Source organism: Salmo salar, chromosome 12, assembly GCF_965601325.2.
Source record: "Salmo salar chromosome 12, fSalSal1, whole genome shotgun sequence".
Classification (NCBI taxonomy): Eukaryota; Metazoa; Chordata; class Actinopteri; order Salmoniformes; family Salmonidae; genus Salmo; species Salmo salar.
The window spans coordinates 80042800-80064588 of record NC_138302.1 but is presented as its reverse complement, the minus strand read 5'-3'; the positions used below and the strand labels follow the sequence as shown (position 1 = coordinate 80064588).

The 21789-nt window shown below is 43.9% G+C and overlaps 1 protein-coding gene across 14 annotated transcripts in view; it reads left to right on the top strand.

The window, feature by feature from the left end:
• The window catches only part of LOC106565841 (membrane-associated guanylate kinase, WW and PDZ domain-containing protein 1), a 182401-nt gene that overhangs the window by 16523 nt on the left and 144089 nt on the right, over positions 1–21789 (top strand). Inside the window, exon 1 of one of the 14 annotated variants that reach the window (XM_082959328.1) lies at positions 19094–19414. The exons of the other annotated variants lie outside the window; for them this stretch is intronic. The gene's annotated coding sequence lies outside the window, so the exon portion shown is untranslated. Of the gene's footprint in view, positions 1–19093; positions 19415–21789 lie in introns of those variants that run through there. 14 annotated transcript variants of the gene reach the window in all.

The window sequence follows — 21789 nt, the reverse complement described above, 5'->3', positions numbered from 1 at the left end:
CTTAAAGTAATGATGGAATGTCATTTCTTTTTGCTTATTTGCGCTTTTCTTTCCATAATATGGACTTGGTATTTTACCAAATAGGGCTATCTTCTGTATACCAAAGCTGTCATCAACGCAAAGGCTGGCTACTTTGAAGAATCCAAAAGCTCAAATATATTTTGATTTGTTTAACACTTTTTGGGTTACTACATGATTCTGTGTTATTTCATAGTTTTGATGTCTTCACTATTATTCTACAATGTAGAAAATAGTAAAAATAAAGACAAACCCTTGAATGAGTAGGTATGTCAATTTTTGACTGTTACTGTATTTCTAATACCTTTTTAAGCCTTTTTCTGTTTTCTAAGACCCATATTCCATCTGTTTGACCGTGCTGCTGCTCCAGTTTCAACTGTTCTGCCTGCGGCTATGGAACCCTGACCTGTTCACCGGACGTGCTTGTTGCACCCTCGACAACTACTATGATTATTATTATTAGACCATGCTGGTCATTTATGAACATTTTAACATTTTAACATCTTGACCATGTTCTGTTATAATATCCACCCTGCACAGCCAGAAGAGGACTGGCCACCCCTCATAGCCTGGTTCCTCTCTAGGTTTCTTCCTAGGTTTTTGGCCTTTCTAGGGAGTTTTTCCTAGGGAGTTTTTCATAGCCACCGTGCTTCTTTCACATGCTTTGCTTGCTGTTTGGGGTTTTAGGCTGGGTTTCTGTACAGCACTTTGAGAATATCAGCTGATGTACGAAGGGCTATATCAAAATAAAATTGATTTGATTTGAAATAAAAGACTTTGCTTTTTCCAAATTTTTAGGATGGGAAATGTTTGAAAAATCTATACATGCCCTAATATAAAAAATAGACTCTTTTAGCTTTAATTTGACACTAAATGTGTAATGCTCCTATGAACTTCACATGTTTGTGCTCTTGGGTCCTTTTACATGGACATGCATTGAGTAGCCCACATTTTCACCCCCCCTGAAAATGTTAGTTGTTTTTTTTCTTGACAAAACTTTCTTACAATAGCTTACCAGCCCCTTCCCATCCCTAAGCTCTGAGCAGATACGGTGGAAGCGCTCTACATCTGTAAGGAGCGCTCTGCTAGTAGTTCCCACATTTGACATTTGTTTAGACTAATACTGAAGCGTTCACTGATTGTTAAACGTCATAGAATCTAGATGTCCGGGTCTAGAATTGGATCTCTTAGCCAAGCGCATCATCTGAGCAGCGATGTGTAGGATCAGCAAGCTTTTTCATATGGACCTCTCTCTCGCTCGAATGAAGTCCCCACAATGCACCTACGCAACAGGTGACCGCTCCTATACCTGTGATATATTGCCCCAATTTGTGTAATACTACATAGAAAATAGGCTCTCTGATATGCTGAAGAGCCATTGGTAATAAGAGGGAGATTGCTAGTGAATCCAGGCGGACGGACGGTACTCCCTGTATGGTACTCCCTGTCCGGTACTCCCTGTCCTCAGGCTGCAAACTGGCTTCTAATCAATAAAGGATGAAATCTCATTTCTGCCCCAGTCTCTTAGAGCTGTAGTGGTACTGGCAGTCTCTTATTCTTTTTATTTTTTACATAGAGGTTCCATGCCAACATGGCTGGAAATATTTTGGGTATCTCAGATTGTTCTTGCAATTCTCACATAGAAACTTCATTGAGTGAAGGATGTTTGATATGCTTTTTACATTTATAACACAAACAATGATCTGTGAACTGTACATACAGACACCAACTTGGTGTCAGTATGCTTCTAATGGTGTGCTCTAAAATATGGAGTATCGCAACATTCACAAATACAATTTTACCTATTCATTTATTCAACATTCAAACTATTAATATCTCAAAAGTACCTTATTTGATTTTGTAAACTTTGACATATCAGCTGATGTAAGAAGGGCAATATAAATACATTTGATTTGATATGAGCACCACCAACTCAGTGAATGGGAAAATTGATTCAAAGCGTACTCCCTCATCTGGTGATTTGCTGAATGTGCAATCCTACAGGAGGGCTGTGATTGGTTGATGACCTATAATTTCAATGTCTATGTATTAAATGTATTATTTCGTCAAAAGTAGCAGACAGCCCACTCTGAAAATGTGATGTGTTTGAAGAATATGTTGTTCCAAACAATATGTACAGTTCCCGCTCAGCCCAGTCAAAACTGTTCGCTGCTCTGGCACCCCAATGGTGGAACAAACTCCCTCACGACGCCAGGACAGCGGAGTCAATCACCACCTTCCGGAGACACCTGAAACCCCACCTCTTTAAGGAATACCTAGGATAGGATAAAGTAATCCTTCTAACCCCCCCCTTAAAAGATTTAGATGCACTATTGTAAAGTGGTTGTTCCACTGGATATCATAAGGTGAATGCACCAATTTGTAAGTCGCTCTGGATAAGACTTAAATGCTAAATGACTTAAATGTAATGTCAAAAATAAAAAAAAGGGAAATCAAAAAGGTTACTTTTGAGATATGAATAATATGTTTTATGTTGAATATATTAATGTTATTTTTTTCCTTCTAAATATAGACATACTCCATATTTTAGAGCACACTCTAATGAGTATGACACCAAGATGTTGTCGGTATCATGTACGGTTCACGGATCATAAGATTTTACAGGAGGCATACGGGTATAGGTCATGCTTTTCTCAGAAAGGGTTTGTTATACAAATGTAAAAAGCATGTTAAACATTCCTTCCTCACAACTATGTTTTTATGTGAGAATTTCCAGAACAATCTGTGATACACCCCAAAAAATCAGGCCATACTGGTGTGGAATCGCGCTACAGCATTTGATAAGGAGAGATGTGGTGCGGTTTGGTCTCGTCTAAACCCCATTTTGCCTCTGTCCTACTTGTGTGCTGACTCACTGTAGACATACTGCACTGTCACTGCCACACTGACTCTGCAGTGATGGTGAAGGAGGACATATGCTGGGCTGTTTTGATGGAGGCATGTCTTTCTCTAGCTCCATTACTCACATACCAAGCATTGCGTTTTCAGATCTCCCATTGGGGTGTGTTTAAGGTTACGCTGTAGGTCTTCAAGCTATGGCGAACCTGAAACAACCTCCTCTCCATATAATGTGACTGAGTAAGAGAATGAAAATCAATTTCCTTATGTCTGTCTCTCACTGCTCTTCACAGACCCTCTCTCTCTTTCTCCTTCCTCTCATTGTCTACCCCCCACCTCTGTCACTCAGGCCCTTTCAAGGTTGAGCACCACGTCCTGTGTGTCATTTCCTGAAGCCTTTGCGGTGCTCTCCAAGCAGAGTGTTTGAAAGAACCCGTCTTGCCAGTTTGTTTTGAAGAATGCTGTTGGTTGATTTCGAAGAATGTGGATCTGGATCATATAACAGCTTGTTTTTTTATTTATTTTTATTTTTAAATAATATTGTAATTTTGGCTATTGCAGCATTCCTTTAGTCTTATTTCATATGTTCACCGTCTCCGCCTGTAGTGTGAAGGTCTGAGTGACAGTATGGAGTCTCCTGCCTGAATGGCTGACCTGTACTGGCGCCAGCATGGGAATGCCTGACATAGCGATGCTCCAACTGTCACCTCTGTGTTGTGTTTGTGTGTGTGCTGACACAGATGCACCTGTTCCCAGGTATAGCAGAGCCAGTCAGTCAGGTTAGGGCGAAACTGCTGCATACCATCGTTGCGTCTGTCAACAGGTGAAGGGATGTGGCTCTCAGCGGAGTGCCAGCTGACAGGTGGGCAGGGTTTGGAACTCTGAGGCACAGCGGTTGAGGAAGTGTTACGACTCCGCCTACGTTTTTCTGTCTTTTGTAAATGTTGCCTCCCTTTTGAATGTACATTCGCCTTTAACCACTGTGTTTGTCATCAGTTATTTCTTATCCAGGATCAGCTCTCCCATCTCCACCCCTAACTATAAGCATCACAAACTTAACAATGAATAGCAGTCCCTAACTCTAATTTATTAAAGGCATGAAGTATCTACTTTACCTCAGCATGCTGTTTACTATAGCCTTGTTAAATAGAGTACTGAGACATTCCCTCGAGTTGTTCCCACTTTCTCCCTAACCCTCGTCTCCTTCCCTCCCTCCATCCCCTCCTCTCCTTCCCTCTACCCCCCTCCACTCTCCTCTCCGTGTAGAGTGTAAATGACTGGGAGTACAGATACACATCTGTTGGTCACAGATACCTTAAAAAAGTTAGGGGTGTGGATCAGAAAACCAGTCAGTATTTGGTGGGACCACATCTCCTTCGCATAGAGTTGATCAGGCTGTTGATTGTAGCCTGTGAAATGTTGTCCCACTTCTCTTCAATGGCTGTGCGAAGTTTCTGGATGTTGGTGCGAACTGGAACACGCTATCAAACACGTCAATCCAGAGCATCCCGAACATGCTCAATGGGTGACATGGAAGAACTGGGACATTTTCAGAGATGATGGCGGCAGATGAATGGCACTACAATGGGCCTCAGGATCTCATCACGGGATCTCTGTACATATAAATTGCCATCGATTAAAATGCAGTTGTGTTCATTGTCTGTAGCTTATGCCTGCCCGTACCATTAACCCACCGCCACCATGGGGCACTCTTTTCATAACGTTGACATCAGCAAACCGCTCGCCCACACTACGCCATCTGGCCGGTACAGTTCAAACCGGGATTCATCTGTGAAGAGCACACTTCTCCAGCATGCTAATGACCACTTCTCAGTTCCTATGCTTCCTGGCTGATGTTTTGGTCACTTTTGAATGCTGGCGGATCTTTCACTCTAGTGGTAGCATGAGACGGAGTCTACAACCCACACAAGTGGCTCAGGTAGTGCAGTTCATCCAGGATGGCACATCAATGCGAGCTGTGGCAAGAAGGTTTGCTGTGTCTGTCAGCGTAGTGTCCAGAGCATGGAGGCGCTACCAGGAGACAGGCCAGTACATCAGGAGACATGGAGGAGGCTGTAGGAGAGCAACAACCCAGCAGCAGGACCGCTACCTCCACCTTGTGCAAGGAGGTGCAGGAGGAGAACTGCCAGAGCCTTCCAAAATGACCTCCAGCAGGCCACAAATGTGCATGTGTCTGCTCAAACGGTCAGAAACAGACTCCATGAGGGTGGTATGAGGGCCCGACGTCCACAGGTGGGGGTTGTGCTTACAGCCCAACACCGTGCAGGACGTTTGGCATTTGCCAGAGAACACCAAGATTGGCAAATTCGCCACTGGCGCCCTGTGCTCTTCACATATGAAAGCAGGTTCACACTGAGCACGTGACAGACGTGACAGAGTCTGGAGACGCCGTGGAGAATGTTCTGCTGCCTGCAACATCCTCCAGCATGACCGGTTTGGCGGTGGGTCAGTCATGGTGTGGGGTGGCATTTCTTTGGGGGGCCGCACAGCCCTCCATGTGCTCGCCAGAGGTAGCCTGACTGCCATTAGGTACCGAGATGAGATCCTCAGACCCCTTGTGAGACCATATGCTGGTGCGGTTGGCCCTAGATTCCTCCTAATGCAAGACAATGCTAGACCTCATGTGGCTGGAGTGTGTCAGCAGTTCCTGCAAGAGGAAGGCATTGATGCTATGGACTGGCCCGCCCGTTCCCCAGACCTGAATCCAATTGAGCACATCTGGGACATCATGGCTCGCTCCATCCACCAACGCCACGTTGCACCACAGACTGTCCAGGAGTTGGCGGATGCTTTAGTCCAGGTCTGGGAGGAGATCATTCAGGAGACCATCCGCCACCTCATTAGGAGCATGCCCAGGCATTGTAGGGAGGTCATACAGGCACGTGGAGGCCACACACACTACTGAGCCTCATTTTGACTTGTTTTAAGGACATTAAATCAAAGTTGGATCAGCCTGTAGTGTGGTTTTCCACTTTTATTTTGAGTGTGACTCCAAATCCAGACCTCCATGGGTTGATAAATTGGATTTCCATTGATTATTTTGTGTGATTTTGTTGTCAGCACATTCAACTATGTAAAGAAAAAAGTATTTAATAAGATTATTTCATTCATTTAGATCTAGGATGTGTTATTTTAGTGTTCCCTTTATTTTTTTGAGCAGTATATATACAGTGCATTAGGAAAGTATTCAGACCCCTTGACATTTTCCACCATATTCAATATTTTTTTATATTTTATTATCCACAAAAATCTACACACAATACCCCATAAAGACAAAGCAAAAAAATGTTTTTTGGAGGGGGCGGAGAAAAAAATATACTAAAATAAATGAAATACCTAATTTACGTAAGTATTCAGACCCTTTGCTATGAGACTTGAAATTGAGCTCAGGTGCATCCTGTTTCCATTGATCATCCTTGAGATGTTTCTACAACTTGAGTGGAGTCCACCTGTGGTCCCGTGTGGCTCAGTTGGTAGAGCATGGTGTTTGCAACGCCAGGGTTGTGGGTTCGATTCTCACGGGGGACCAGTACGGAGAAAAAAATGTATTAAATGTAGGCATTCACTACTGTAAGTCGCTCTGGATAAGAGCGTCTGCTAAATGACTAAAATTAAAATGTAAATTAAATTGGTTGTACATGATTTGGAAAGGCACACACCTGTTTATGTAAGGTCCCACAGTTGACAGTGCATGTCAGAGCAAAAACCAAACTATGAGGTTGAAGGAATTGTCCGTAGAGCTCCAAGACAGGATTGTGTCGAGGCACAAATCTGGGGAAGGATACCAAAACATTTCTGCAGCATTGAAGTTCCCCAAGAACACAGTAGCCGCCATCATTCTTAAATGGAAGAAGTTTGAAACCACCAAGACTCTTCCTAGAGCTGGCCCCCCGGCCAAACTGAGCAACCGAAGGTGAAGGTCCTTGGTCAGGGAGGTGACCAAGAACCCAATGGCCACTCTGACTTTGCTCCAGAGTTCCTCTTTGGAGATGCAAGAACCTTCCAAAAGGACAACCATCTCTGCAGCGCTCTACCAATCAGGTGGTAGAGTGGCCAGTCGTAGAAGGCACGACAGCCCACTTGGAATTTCCCAAAAGGCACCTAAAAGACTCTCAGACCATGAGAAACAAGATTTTCTGATCTGATGAAACCAAGATTGAACTCTTTGGCCTAAATGCCAAGCGTCACGTCTGGAGGACACCTGGCACTATCCCTAACACCATACCTGAAGCATCTCTTGATGTTGCAGCTGTAGAACATTTTGAGGATCTCAGGACCCATGCCAAATCTTTTTAGTTTCCTGAGGGGGAATAGGCTTTGTCGTGCCCTCTTCACGACTGTGTTGGTGTGTTTGGACCATTCTAGTTTGTTGTTGATGTGGACACCAAGGAACTTGAAGCTCTCAACCTGCTCCACTACAGCCCCGTCGATGAGAATGGGGGCGTGCTCGGTCCTCCTTTTCCTGTAGTCCAAACTGAGATTAGGAACACTCCCTTTAAGAGTGTGCTCCTAATCTCAGCTCGTTACCTGTATAAAAGACACCTGGGAGACAAATCTTTCTGATTGAGAGGGGGTCAAATACCTATTTCCCTCATTAAAATGCAAATCATTTTATAACATTTTTGACATGTGTTTTTCTGTTTTTTTGTTGTTGTTATTCTGTCTCTCACTGTTCAAATAAACCTATCATTAAAATAATAGAATGATCATTTCTTTGTCAGTGGGTAAATGTAGAAAATCAGCAGCGTAGCCTAGTGGTTAGAGTGTTGGACTAGTAACCAAAAGGTTGCAAGATCGAATCCCCGAGCTGACAAGGTACAAATCTGTCGTTGTGCTCCTGAACACGGCAGTTAACCCACTGTTCCTAGGCCATCATTGAAGATAAGAACAAATTCTTAACTGACTTGCCTAGTTAAATAAATGTAAAATAAAATAAAAAGATGACGGCAAGAGCACAGTGCAGAATGCTCAATGAGGTTAAGAAGAATCCTAGAGTGTCAGCTCAAGTCTACGTTACGTGAAACACTGAACAATAATGGTGTTCATGGGAGGACACCACGGAAGAAGCCACTGCTGTCCAAAAAAAACTTTGCTGCACCTCTGAAGTTCGCAAAAGAGCACCTGGATGTTCCACAGCGCTACTGGAAAAATATTCTGTGGACAGATTAAATTTAAATTGGGTTGTTTGGAAGGAACACACAACACTGTGTGTGGAGAAAAAAAGTCACAGCACACCAACATCAAAACTTCATCCCAACTGTAAAGTATGGTGGAGGGAGCATCATGGTTTTGGGCTGCTTTGATGCCTCAGGGCTTGGATAACTTGCTATCATCGACGGGAAAATTAATTCCCAAGTTTATCAAAACATTTTGCAGGAGAATGTAAGGCAATCTGTCTGTGAATTGAAGCTCAACAGAAGATAATACGCCTTCTGGAGTGGTTCAGTCAGAGTCCTGACCTCAACCCGATTGAGATGCTGTGGCATGACCTCGAGTGGTTCACACCAGACATCCCAAGAATATTGCTGAACTGAAACAGATTTGTAAAGAGGAATGGTCCAAAATTCCTCCTGACTGTTGTGTAGGTCTGATTCGCAACTACAGAAAATGTTTGATTGAGGTTATTGCTGCCAAAGGATGGTCAACCAGTTATTAAATCCAAGGGTTCATATACTTTTTGCACCCTGCACTGGGAATGTTTACACGGTGTGTTCAGTATAGACATGAAAATGTAGAATTGTTTGAGTGTTATTAGTTTAAGCAGACTGTCTTTGTCTATTGTTGTGACTTAGATGAAGATAAGATCACATTATATTACCAATTTATGCAGAAATCCAGGTAATTCCAAAGGGTTCACATACTTTTTCTTGCCACTGTATATAATTGGTAGTGATATCTTGCGCTAGTCTGCTGTACCTGTGCCTAAATTCTGTATTTTTCATCCTATAGCTTGTCCTCCATCTTTTTAAATAGCGAGCCAACATGTATTCAGCACTTTTATTTCCATGACTGATCAAAACATTTTCATGTTATTGTAAGATTGCATACAGTTAGTTGTGTGAAATGGGATCGATATCCATCTCTTGCAATGCAATGCAACTAAATTGCAGCCAATTTTGGAGAGGTGACACAGGGAGCAATCCAGATGCAACTTTGTTGCATCCAGATTGCTTCATGTGACATTGGCTTTAGCAACATGAGTATTTATTTAGAAGTTTCTTATTTGTAAAACTTCCAGCAAGTACATGTAAACCTATTTTGATATGGATTTAGTTAAATTCCCAGGTGCATGTATGCACTCGCCTTCTACAAATCGATTCAGAGAGGCGAAATAAAGAAATCTCTCTGTAAATGGAGAAATACCTCCATCAGGGCTGTACCACATGAAATACAGAATATGATGTGAACTATACAGTAGGATTTACAGATTGATTAGTTCCTGCCTCTGCCTACTAAGTACCTCTGTACTTAGTAGGTAGAGATAAGCAGGCCAGGTTCATCTTAAACCAGAGATGGCAGCCCACATTCACTAATCTATGAACATGGATGAGGGAGGTGCATGAGATTTGCATGTTAACCAAAGGAGTGGAAGAAATGTACTGCTTTGTTCTTCCTGTCTCATGTCCGACCACAGGCTGCCTGCTGTGTGTGTGTGGGCTAACTAAGTGGGCTTTGCATGCAAATCTTGTCCTGGCTGTGTGACTGGCTGCCCAAACAAGCCTACGGGCTCAAACAAGGTCATAAAAACGTTCTGCTCTGTTTTCATGTGTTTCTATTTTACAATATATTATGTATTGTCAACTGGCAAGTGTTGTGCTTCGTCTGACTTTTCTGATGATTTGTATTTTTGCTTATTTATTTCTAAGCTCTGCTACCTGTTCTCCATTTCCCCCACCTCTGGATGTAGCTTCAGATGGTTCAGTCACAGAGCACCTTGGATGGAGTAGTCTAAAGAGAGTGGACATGAGCATCCTCATGACCCAGAAATGATCAGTCTATAATTTTAATGGTAGGTTTATTTGAACAGTGAGAGACAGAATAACAACAAAATAATCCAGAAAAATGCATGTCAAAAATGTTATAAAAAGATTTGCATTATAATGAGGGAAATAAGTATTTGACCCCCTCTCAATCAGAAATATTTCTGACTCCCAGGTGTCTTTTATACAGGTAACGAGCTGAGATGTTGTCACCTAGCTAAACTCCAGCTGTACTCAGGGATATTTCTGGATACCTGCGTATACTGACTGAGAGATAAACAGCTAGGCCTTGTTCAGACTATGTATAGGTTATAACTTGGTTGTGCAGATTTAGGAGACCTAGGCTGCATATTAATAAGAAAAATATTGCTAGGTACTACTGCTCTGTTGGAGCTAGAAACATAAGCATTTCGCTGAACCGCGATAACATCTGCAAATATGTGTACGGTACCAATAAAATTGTATTTTATTTGTTTGTTACAGCAGCTCTGCTGGGCAGTGCAATGTATGTACCCCTCTCCAATCCTCCTCTTCTGTCAGCACTCCGTTGATCTGTGAAGGGATTGTGTTGTGAGCGCTACAGAATGCTGCTCCCTCATATGAAGGGCGGCAGGTAGCCTCCAGGTTAGAGCGTTGTGCCGGTAATCAAAAGGTCGCTGGTTCAAATACCGGAACTGACATTGTAAAAAATGGCACTGTGCCCTTGTGCAAGGCACTTAAGCCTAATTGTTCCAGGGGTGCTGTACAATGGTGACCCCGGCCGTTACCCCACTCCCTGCGAGTGTCTCGGGGAATTGGGATATGCAAAAAAAATGTTTAACCTTTACACACAAATATAAGCACCCCTATTATTATTATTATTATTATTATTATTATTATTATTATTATGTCTGCTTCATTTTCCCCTCTCTGGCTGGCTGTGGGAGAAAGGAAGGACAGGGTAGGACGTGTGAGCTGCTGAGACACAGGAAGGACATGTGGGTATGGATAGGGTAGACGTTTACTTACACTCGACATTTACTCTCTTTTTCTCTCTTTATCTCTATTTGAAATTTGAGTGGTACATTTGACTGATGATTTATCAATATGAATTATCTTTAGATGACGTGACTCCATAATCTCTGTGTTCCTGTGGAGGCTGATACTGTAGCTGCCTCCTGGGAGATTCATTCCAGCATTCACACTCAAATGGAACACATTCGGAGAGCCAAATGCAGGCAGGCACCCTACCCATCTACCTTTTCACCGCTCATCCACCCCGAGACTCATATTACTAGCAATCTATCACGTGATGCTGTCTGGGGAAGGCTTCATGAGAGAGGGGCACATCATTGCTATCTTCCTGTCTATCGTTCCCCCTCTCTGCCCCTCCTTGTCTGTGGGTGAGGAGGCGTTGCCCAAGGGTTTAGGGCCATGTGTCCATGTGTGTCCCAGAACCTGTTGACCTCTCCTTGGTCAGTCACCCCATAGGGCAGGCTGGCTGCTGCCCAGGTATTCCAACACCAAACATGTCCCCTGTTCACCCTGCTTGGGTCCCTGTTGGTTCAGTTAGTAGTGACACCACAACATCCTACTCCAACCTCTGTAGGACTAAATAATTCCTGGCCTGGGTCTCTGTGGTGGTGGTGGTATTGGAAAAGCCATTGAGGGAGGTTTATTGTGTGTGTGTTAGTTCTTTTAGGTTATATTTATTCACACCAAAGAAAAGAAGTGAAAGACAAAACAGTACAGATAAAAAAAATGCTACTAAAAACGGTGTTCAGGTGAGGTTGGAAGCCCAAAAGCGCTGATATGAAAACCACACCACAAATATAAGAACCAAAAAAAGTTTAAATCAGTTAAACAAAGCTAATTAATTATAATTGTACATGATATACTCAGTGTACAGTATATACAGTGGGGGAAAAAAGTATTTGATCCCCTGCTGATTTTGTACGTTTGCCCACTTACAAAGAAATGATCAGTCTATCATTTTAATGGTAGGTTTATATGAACAGTGAGAGACAGAATAACAAAAAAATCCAGAAAAATGCATGTAAAAAATGTTATAAAAGGATTTGCATTTAAATGAGGGAAATAAGTATTTGACCCCTCTGCAAAACATGACTTAGTACTTGGTGGCAAAATCCTTGTTGGCAATCACAGAAGTCAGACATTTCTTGTAGTTGGCCACCAGGTTTGCACACATCTCAGGAGGGATTTTGTCCCACTCCGCTTTGCAGATCTTCTCCAAGTCATTAAGGTTTCGAGGCTCACGAACGTTCAGCTCCCTCCACAGATTTTCTATGGGATTAAGGTCTGGAGACTGGCTAGGCCACTCCAGGACCTTAATGTGCTTTCAGTCCTTCACGGCGTAGTGTGTTACGAATTATTTTCTTGGTGACTATGGTCCCAGCTGCCTTGAGATCATTGACAAGATCCTCCTGTGTAGTTCTGGGCTGATTCCTCACCATTCTCATGATCATTGCAACCCCACGAGGTGAGATCTTGCATGGAGCCCCAGGCCGAGGGATATTGACAGTTCTTTTGTGTTTCTTCCATTTGCGAATAATCGCACCAAATGTTGTCACCTTCTCACCAAGCTGCTTGGCGATGGTCTTGTAGCACATTCCAGCCTTGTGTAGGTCTACAATCTTGTCCTTGACATCCTTGGAGAGCTCTTTGGTCTTGGCCATGGTGGAGAGTTTGGAATCTGATTGATTGATTGCTTCTGTGGACAGGTGTCTTTTATTCAGGTAACAAACTGAGATTAGGAGCACTGCCTTTAAGAGTGTGCTCCTAATCTCAGCTCGTTACCTGTATAAAAGACACCTGGGAGCCAGAAATCTTTCTGATTGAGAGGGGGTCAAATACTTATTTCCCTCATTAAAATGCAAATCAATTCATAACATTTTTGACATGCGTTTTTCTGGATATTTTTGTTGTTATTCTGTCTCTCACTGTTCAAATAAACCTACCATTAAAATTATAGACTGATCCTTTCTTTATCAGTGGGCAAACGTACAAAATCCGCAGGGGATGACCTCCAGCAGGCCACAAATGTGCATGTGTCTGCTCAAACGGTCAGAAACAGACTCCATGAGAGTGGTATGAGGGCCCGACGTCCACAGGTGGGGGTTGTGCTTACAGCCCAACACCGTGCAGGACGTTTGGCATTTGCCAGAGAACACCAAGATGGAAAATTCGCCACTGGCGCCCTGTGCTCTTCACAGATGAAAGCAGGTTCACACTGAGCACGTGACAGACGTGACAGAGTCTGGAGACGCCGTGGAGAATGTTCTGCTGCCTGCAACATCCTCCAGCATGACCGGTTTGGCGGTGGGTCAGTCATGGTGTGTGGTGGCATTTCTTTGGGGGGCCGCACAGCCCTCCATGTGCTCGCCAGAGGTAGCCTGACTGCCATTAGGTACCGAGATGAGATCCTCAGACCCCTTGTGAGACCATATGCTGGTGCGGTTGGCCCTAGATTCCTCCTAATGCAAGACAATGCTAGACCTCATGTGGCTGGAGTGTGTCAGCAGTTCCTGCAAGAGGAAGGCATTGATGCTATGGACTGGCCCGCCCGTTCCCCAGACCTGAATCCAATTGAGCACATCTGGGACATCATGTCTAGCTCCATCCACCAATGCCACGTTGCACCACAGACTGTCCAGGAGTTGGCGGATGCTTTAGTCCAGGTCTGGGAGGAGATCCCTCAGGAGACCATCCGCCACCTCATCAGGAGCATGCCCAGGCGTTGTAGGGAGGTCATACAGGCACGTGGAGGCCACACACACTACTGAGCCTCATCTTGACTTGTTTTAAGGACATTACATCAATGTTGGATCAGCCTGTAGTGTGGTTTTCCACTTTAATTTTGAGTGTGACTCCAAATCCAGACCTCCATGGGTTGATAAATTGGATTTCCATTGATTATTTTTGTGTGATTTTGTTGTCAGCACATTCAACTATTTAAAGAAAAAAGTATTTAATAAGATTATTTCTTTCATTCAGATCTAGGATGTGTTTTTTAAGTGTTCCCTTTATTATTTTGAGCAGTATATATATATATACACTCCTCCTTCTCTGCAATCCTTATATCTTATGGTTTAACAGGAAAAGAGTAACAAGATACCAAACCCTTATTACTCCTTTCATGTGACCTGTCCTCACCTCCTGACCTCAACCCCTCCTTCATCTAATCCACAGATGTCCATCTGTCTTTCTTGTATCAACATGTTGCTCTGCTCCCGTCCCCAACACATTCCAACACATTCCACTGCTGTCTTTCTACAGATATTCTATGCTTCTTCTCTATAATTTATTTAATATCTCAATGTTCAAAATGTCGTATCCAACAATATGTATGTCCAACATATGTGTGTCAGGGCTGGAGTCAAATCAAATTGAAGGCAGTCAAGTCAGGAAGTGATAAAAACATTTTTAAGGAAATGATAAACTTTCTAATTCTCAGTTTATTGAGAGGTCATTGAAAATAGATGCCCTTTTTTCTTCAATTCGAATTGACCCCAGCACTGGTGCGCATGTGCGTGTGTGTTTGCGGTCCTGCTGGCTTGCTGTGCAGTGTGATTGATGCACTGCATCCTCGGCTGCAGCACCTCATCTGCATAATTGTTCCCTCCCACCGTTTGGCAAGGAGCAGAAAAAGCACTGACATTAACGACAGAAGGCCACAGTACTCCTCCATCTCCCTCCTCTCTGCTCCTTACTTACTAGGGCGTCCACATGCTTCCCAGCCGGAACAGTTCGTGCATATATTATAACAACATTTTGTGACGTTTTTGTACGTTTTGGACTTCAGCAAGACTTTTTTTTGGGCTGTTGTGAGGCACGCCTAAGTCTGTAGCCGATGTCTATGCCCCCTGCGTCGGCTATTGGTCAACAGTAGGGATTCTACAATTACGTGCCTGTTGTCATTTAACAAGAGTTGACACATCCTTCACATGAGAAATACTGCACCAAACATCCGAGTCAGATTTAAAATTGCACAACTAAGATCTCCTTGGCAAAATCTGCAAATTAAGGGAGTATGTGAGCACACTCATTCGTTCAACTGAAGCATGCTGACGCCTTTACATATCGCTCTCCTTTAGAACCACCATACCCAACTCTTACTTTCCTCTGCATCCTAATAAATTTTAGGCTTTTTAAGTTCATCGTGTCTGATCTGTTTTCCTTGTTTTAAAACCAGCGAGCAAATATTTTTGTACATCCTTTTTGTTTGGATAGAGCAGTGAGAGCTTTTTTTTAAAATTATTTAACAGCAAAAGAGAATCAATAACTTAAAACCTCTCTGGGGTATGTGGGACGCCACCTGCGGGACACACTCGCCAACAGCCAATGAAATAGCAGGGCGCCAAATTCAAAACAACAAAAATCTCATAATTCAAATTTCTCAAACATACAACTATTATATCCCATTTTAAAGATACACTTCTCGTTAATCCAACCACAGTGTCCGACTTCAAAAAGGCTTAACGGCGAAAGCATAACATTAGATTATGTTAGGACAGCGCCTAGACAAGATAACCCACACAGCCATTTTCCAAGCAAGGAGAGGTGTCACAAAAACCAGAAATACAGCTAAAATTAATCACTAACCTTTGATCTTCATCAGATGGCACTCATAGGACTTCATGTTACACAATACACGTATGTTTTGCTCGATAAAGTAAACATTTATATCCAAAAAAACCATTTTACATTGGCGTGTAATGTTCAGAAATGTTTTGCCTCCCAAAACTTCCGGGGAATGAGCACATCAATTTACAGAAATACTCATCATAAACGTTGATAAAATATACAACTGTTATTCAAAGAATTATAGATACACTTCTCCTTAATGCAACCGCTGTGTCAGATTTCAAAAAAGTTTTACGGCGAAAGCACACTTTGCAATAATCTGAGTACAGCGCTCAGACATAAAAAAAGCCATACAGATACCCGCCATTTTGGAGTCAACAGAAGTCACAAATAACATTATAAATATTCACTTACTTTTGATGATCTTCATCGGAATGCCCTCCCAGGAATCCCAGTTCCACAATAAATGTTTGTTTTGTTTCGATAAAGTCCATATTTATGTCGAAATACCTCCTTTTTGTTTGCGCGTTCAGTCCAGCATTCCAAATGCACTGTGCTCGCGCAGTAAGTTCAGACGAAAAGTCAAAAAAGTTATATTACAGTTCGTAGAAACATGTCAAACGATAAATCTTCAATAATATTCTAACCGGACAATTCCATTGTCTTCAGAAATGAAAAGGAACACACCTAACTCTCACGGGCGCGTGCCTGTCTGAGCTCATGTCATTTTCTCAGTCATCTGATTCCAATGGCTCTTATTCTCTCCCCATTCACAGTAGAAGCATGAAACAACGTTCTAAAGACTGTTGACATCTAGTGGAAGCCTTAGGAAGTGCAAAATAACCCCACAGACACTGTATACTGGATAGGCAATCACTTGAAAAACTGCAAACCTCAGATTTCCCACTTCCTGGTTGGATTTTTTTCTCAGGTTTTTGCCTGCCATATGAGTTCTGTTATACTCACAGACATCATTCAAACAGTTTTAGAAACTTCAGAGTGTTTTCTATCCAAATCAAATAATAATATGCATATCCTACCTTCTGGGCCTGAGAAGCAGGCAGTTTACTACGGGCACGCTTTTCATCCGGACCTCAAAATACTGCCCCCTACCCCGATGAAGTTAACTTCTCTTGTTTGATAAAATAACGTTGAAATATGTTTCTACCCGCAGGCCAATGTCTAGAGCTGAACAGCAACATCAACAACTTGATGTTAGCAGTTCAGAACACTCTCATTTTCAGAGTTAGTTTTAATGCCCAGCTCTGACACTGTTTATTAGGCCTGCATTGCAGAGAACCAGAGTGGGAGTGAGGTTTTACAGACAATCTAGTTTTCAGTGATGTTTCCATGGACGATTCATTTCTGCTGCCAGTTCAGGTTTAGCAGAGTAGTCATGAATAGTGAAGTCTTGGTGGTGATTGTTTGTTTTGGGGCAAAGCGATAGTGCCTGTTGTTGGGCAAAGTTTTGGGTGAGTGACTTCCATTTCTGGCGCTGTCTGTTTTTGGGTATATTTTTCATAGCTTAGTTCATACAGTTTACTTTCAGCTCCCATCTCAGACCTGGATGGATTCTTTACTGTAACTGGCATAGCAGCAGCTTCCTGGATCCCCTCAGCCTCACTAGCATGTTCATGTAAAAGCATGTTAATGAAAACGTTGTGCCCTCGCTGCCTTAATCACAACATGTGCTTTACATTTACATTCTTGCCCCTGGACCTAGACCTGCTCTGACTCTGCTTTCTTTGTGAAAGGTGTTGTTTGTGTGATGCACCACTGCGGAAGACCGTGACTTGACAACGGGACAGTATGCAGTGTGTGAGGGAGCAGAGAAGTGTGCTGAGAAGTAGAGTTTTTCCCGCTCAACCTGGACCTGAATGGACAGATGACAGTCAGACCCGTGCCCGAATGGACCGGTCATTTAAAAAAGAAAATGGGCACCCGGACCCAACAACAATCTCAGCCGAACCCGAATATACCCGAGGACAAGCCAACCTTGATCCGACCCGTACCCTAACAGGCCCGGGTCTAGACAAGACCCGTTTTGAACAGGGTGACAAAAACGTTATGTTCATCAGCCAAGTTGCTCTTCTGGTTAACAAATAGGTCTTTATATGTTGGCTAGGCTGTCTATAAGATAATAAATACACCTTATTACCGTAACATAAATATGTTCTAGGCTATAGCCATGGTCAGGTCCACTTGGGTCTATCAGCTGTAATTACATAGACCCGAGACCCAATGACAATCAAACAGGAGCTGACTGAGAGCTGAGGGACGGATTAGAATTCTGGATCCGGACCTGCTCAGGGATCGCGTCTCAGTTATTTGGGTTTGGCTGGGCCCGTGAAGACCTCTACTGAGGAGTATGTAGTGTAGGATCTGACTAGAAGGTCTGTGGCTAGTAACTCTCTCTCTCCTCCCTCCTCTCTCTCCTCCCTTCTCTCTCTCCTCCCTCCTCTCTCTCGCCTCCCTCCCTCTCTCCCTCCTTCTCTCTCCTCCCTCCTTCTCTCTCTCTCTCCTCCCTTCTCTCTCTCCTCCCTCCCTCTCGCTCTCCTACCTCTCTCTCCTCTCTCTCCTCTCGCTTTCCTCTCTCCCTCGCTCTCCTCTCTCTCCTTCCTCCCTCCCTTCCTTCTCTCTCTCCTCCCTCTCTCTCTCTCTCTCTCTCTCTCTCTCTCTCTCTCTCTCTCTCTCCTCCCTTCGTCTCTCTCCTCCCTTCGTCTCTCTCCTCCCTTCGTCTCGCTCCTCCCTTCGTCTCTCTCCTCCCTTCTCGCTCCTCCCTTCGTCTCTCTCCTCCCTTCTCTCTCCTCCCTTCGTCTCTCTCCTCCCTTCATCTCTCTCCTCCCTTCGTCTCTCTCATCCCTTCGTCTCTCTCCTCCCTTCTCTCTCTGTCTCATCCCTTCGTCTCTCTCCTCCCTTCTCTCTCTGTCTCCTCCCTTCGTCTCTCTCCTCCCTTCGTCTCTCTCCTCCCTTCGTCTCTCTCCTCCCTTCTCTCTCTCTCTCCTCCCTTCGTCTCTGTCTCTCTCTGATTACTGCTGACAATGCAAGACTGACATTTCTTTCTGCCATTTTCTTCTGGCTCTGACTTGACTAAAAGCTTTGCCTTCATTACAGATAATTGATTTTAATCCCCATTCGAAGAATGCAAACTCTTGGTATTCAGGCTCCATAGAAAACTGTTCTGTAAGCTATGCTTTGTTTACGTCATGCTGTACTATACTCTGTCAATATTGGAAACGGCATCAAACAAACCATAACTGAATTTTGTCTATGAGACATGTCCAAGCCTAAATGGGAAGCAGGCTGTGAGGTCTGAGAATGATCTTTGATCTAGCCAATGAGAGAGGGGGAGAGAGAACAAATGTGCTTGAACCTGCTCTACAGGAATGTGGGTGGTCTGATGTCATCATCCACCAATGCAGCCAGTTTCAGCCTCGTCTGGGCAGCCACACAGCTTTGGTTTCTGTTCAGCTGGGTGTGTGTTTATGTGCCCGCTCTTTCATAGTACTTTACAAATAGCTAGTCAAAAAACTCTGCATGACTTTTAAAGGATGTACTGACAGACAGGATAGAAAGTATCCTCTGTCACTAGCAATATTTATCAATTCTGCAGCAGTACATTTCATAGAGTTATTGACAAACTTAGATCAGTGAAAATGTTGAAAGAATTGTTCTCAGTTCTGCAGTGGACCACCATGAAGTGTCAGAAATGTGTTGAATCATGCAGCCAATGGGAGCTTTTTGCACTTTGTTGTGACTCTTTTAAGGAGGTGATAATATCATGCAAGCACCTGCCCTTCCCATTGTGACAGTGTCAGGTGTGTTCATGTTCTCAGGCAGAAACTGAAGTAGTCACATACAGGTTCAGTCATGCTAGATTAGGAAGCCGAGAGGACGAGGGAATCACATCTCTCAATTCCCACCAACATACACAAACCAAAGAGCTCCTGAAGGTAAGCCTGAAGAATGGTCTCAACTGAACAAGAACAATTTAAGTAGTTCTTGCAGTTTCATGCCTCAAGTACAGTACGCTAGTATTTGTATTATACAAGTAAATTGTAGACTGTAATGTGTATAAGGAGCTTTACTGCTACTCATATACCCTGGTTAATTCCATAGGCTAATTACTGTGTTTGAATTGGACTGGTAAAGGTATGCTCTCTACCTTCAGTTTCTAGGGGAGTTTGGAGTCAGGTGTGGCTTCACCAGTTGTTTTTGTCACAGGAATATGAAAGATTGTGATGACGACTGCAGCGGCCATTTCATCCTGCCTCCCATGCTGGAGAGAGAAAATGAGAGCTTATACTTATATTTCTTCAGTATTCTCCTTCCTCTTTTCATCTAGCTGTTCCCTCCTCTCCTCTCATCTCCTCTCCACCCCCTCTCTTCTCTCTGTCTTGCGTGAACCATCGTGGTGGTCCTAATAGAGTCCTGGATGGTGCTGTGCAGTCAGTGGAACAGGAGAATGTGATGCTGTGCAGGAGTATAAGTGGACAGCCAGCCAGATCTGGAGAGGAAGTATACAACTGATAAGAAAGGCTCTGTTTCTTCTTGGTATTCATTCAGGCCAGGAAGCTTTCTGAAACGGGTGGGGTGTGTTAGAATCCTGTCAGGATTGTGTTTATTAATGCACAGGACGGGGGTTGTCCACCTCCAGAGTATAGTACATGTCATACGCAAACATGAGCACCAACAACATCTGTTATATGCCTTGGTTTGTGTGCTGGATTGTGTTTGTACAGTGATATCAGTGTTGGATAACCTCAGCATGATCAGCCGTTTGTATACACTCACTGTATTATCTCATTGGGGTCAGAGCGGGGTCAGTGGTGTAATCTTGAAATGTAGTGTGTCCTGCTGCAGTAATTGCGTGTGTAATTGATCCCACTTTATGGAGACATATTATCAGACAGGGAGAAAATGGGCCATTACACAGCAGAGGAGCCCAGCAGAGTGATGGACTGGAGGATAGAAAAGCTAAGATCATTATTTTCTTTAAGTGTGTCAAGATGTCTGTTCAAAGCAGTAACATGAGGGGTAGAATTAGCATTTAGTAATGGATATATCCAGCTGCATGTACACAATGGACAGTATGAAGTGTGCATTTGTGTGTGAAAAAGAAGCGGGTTGGATGGGCCGTTTCTCAATACATCAGGGTCTCTCTGGAGGCCAGGAGACCCACCTACTGTCACTGCCCCCAGTGCAATGGTTGCTATGATACTCTTGAGAGAGGGGCAGGATTGATGTTAACATTGTTAAAGGTGTCACGCGGCTTAATTGATGGCTGAGGAAAGCCAGCCACAAGTTTGGCAATGACGCTGTCACCACAGGATGTCACAGCACAAACATGAATCAATAGACATCTCTCCAAGCTCTCTCCATCTCTCCAAGCTCTCTGCATCTCCCCAAGCTCTCTGCATCTCCCCAAGCTCTCTGCATCTCCCCAAGCTCTCTGCATCTCCCCAAGCTCTCTGCATCTCCCCAAGCTCTCTGCATCTCTCCAAGCTCTCTGCATCTCCCCAAGCTCTCTGCATCTCTCCAAGCTCTCTGCATCTCTCCAAGCTCTCTGCATCTCTCCAAGCTCTCTGCATCTCCCCAAGCTCTCTGCATCTCTCCACGCTCTCTCTATCTCTCCAAGCTCTCTCCATCTCTCCACGCTCTCTCTCTCCAAGCTCTCTCCATCTATTCCAAGCTCTCTCCATCTATTCCAAGCTCTCTCCATCTATTCCAAGCTCTCTCCATCTCTCCAAGCTCTCTCCATCTCTCCAAGCTCTCTCCATCTCTCCAAGCTCTCTCCATCTCTCCAAGCTCTCTCCATCTATTCCAAGCTCTCTCTATCTCTCCAAGCTCTCTCCATCTCTCCAAGCTCTCTCCAAGCTCTCTCCAGCTCTCCAAGCTCTCTCCATCTATTCCAAGCTCTCTCCATCTATTCCAAGCTCTCTCCATCTATTCCTAGCTCTCTCCGTCTCTCCTAGCTCTCTCCGTCTCTCCAAGCTCTCTCCGTCTCTCCAAGCTCTCTCCGTCTCTCCAAGCTCTCTCCGTCTCTCCAAGCTCTCTCCGTCTCTCCAAGCTCTCTCCGTCTCTCCAAGCTCTCTCCGTCTCTCCAAGCTCTCTCCGTCTTTCCAAGCTCTCTCCAAGCTCTCTCCAAGCTCTCTCCAAGCTCACGACGTCTATTCCAAACTCACTCCGTCTATTCCAAACTCACTCCGTCTATTCCAAACTCACTCCGTCTATTCCAAACTCTCAATCTCTCTAAGCTCTCTCCATCTCTCTAAGCTCTCTCCATCTCTCTAAGCTCTCTCCATCTCTCTAAGCTCTCTCCATCTCT